Source organism: Charadrius vociferus, unplaced genomic scaffold, assembly GCF_000708025.1.
Source record: "Charadrius vociferus isolate BGI_N301 unplaced genomic scaffold, ASM70802v2 scaffold266, whole genome shotgun sequence".
NCBI lineage: Eukaryota > Metazoa > Chordata > Aves > Charadriiformes > Charadriidae > Charadrius > Charadrius vociferus.
In genome coordinates this window covers 3,588,059-3,589,309 of record NW_009649114.1, presented here as the reverse complement: position 1 = coordinate 3,589,309, position 1,251 = coordinate 3,588,059, and the positions used below count along the sequence as shown (strand labels likewise).

The window sequence follows — 1,251 nt, the reverse complement described above, 5'->3', positions numbered from 1 at the left end:
AAAAAAAAAAAAAAAAAGCTAATTATTTTAGTTTTATCAAAGTCAGCTGTTTCTGGTAGGACTAGAAGGGACACTAATTTAAATGAAGCATCTTCAGCTTGACAGCTTCCCTGTGAGATCAATCCTCAATTTCGGTCCTAACCACCAGAACAATGGTTTGAAGTGCATTAAGTTGTTCACAAAGGATAATAAAATACTCCTTTCAGAAGGCTGGTTGCTTGGATAAATGAGGCATTTGAGCTTCAAGGAACCCAAGATGAAAATGCCTTGAAGAAATTCCTTGGAAAGAGCAAATCCCAGGTTCTCCCGCTCTTTGCGAGCACCACATGGGGTGGGAATGACTGAAGCATCCAACCATTTGCCGCAGGGCGAGGGAGCTGGGATCGCTCTGTGCTCGTCTTGCCGCTGCTATTTTTATGATGTCCCATAATAAGAGAACAAAAGGGACCGTTTTATGAAATTAATAGCCAGCACAATTACAAAACTTAACGGCAAAGGGAGGGATTTCTGCAGATACTATTCCTCCAGCCAGGTCCTCGCACCGCACACAGCCCGGCCCTGCCGGGACCGCCCCCCCCCACGGCGCCGGGACGAAGAACGTGGTGTGGGCGACACCACGCCGAAGGAAAGGGAAACTTTCTGGAAGACCGATGAATTATTGAACGCCAGCCTTTGTTCCAGCAGCTGCTGCAGAAGCAGCCCAGGGAGGATTGATTTAAGGGGGTCGCCGCCGGGATGAGACGATGGGCTCGGTGCGGGCGCTGCTTACGGCGGTGGAGGAGCCGGGAAAGCGGCTGCACCGGGGAGGACGGGGCTTTGCGGGGAGCACGGTGCCCTGGGGATGCTTCACCGTGCTCACAGCCTCCTCCAGCGCTGCAGCACCCATCTCCCCTCCGGCTCCCTTTGCACCTTCAGGGATTTCGGCTGCAAAGCCCTACACATCATCCCATTCGGGATGCAGCCGCTGCCCCAGGGCGCACATGGGGTGGGAGCTGAGCCCGCACGGCTGCAGCACCACGGCGAACCCCTTTGCAAAGGGACAGACACCACCACCCCCCATGTCCTATAGGCTTGCAAAAAGCTTGCACGGGGGCTGCAGGGGTACCTGCGAGGCAGCGGAGGTCGGACGGCGTGGGGCCAGGCGCTGGAGCAAGGCTGCGGGAGAGCGGCATTGTTCGGCGGTGCCGGCAGCCCGGGGGCTGCTCCCAGCCTGGCGCGAGCCGGCCTGGCTCCCCCAACCACACAGGGCTT

At 56.6% G+C, this 1,251-nt stretch overlaps 1 protein-coding gene across 1 annotated transcript in view; it reads right to left on the bottom strand.

Moving 5' to 3' along the window:
• Positions 1-1,251, bottom strand: part of SCUBE3 (signal peptide, CUB domain, EGF-like 3) — a 37,044-nt gene that overhangs the window by 11,205 nt on the left and 24,588 nt on the right. The window lies entirely within an intron of this gene.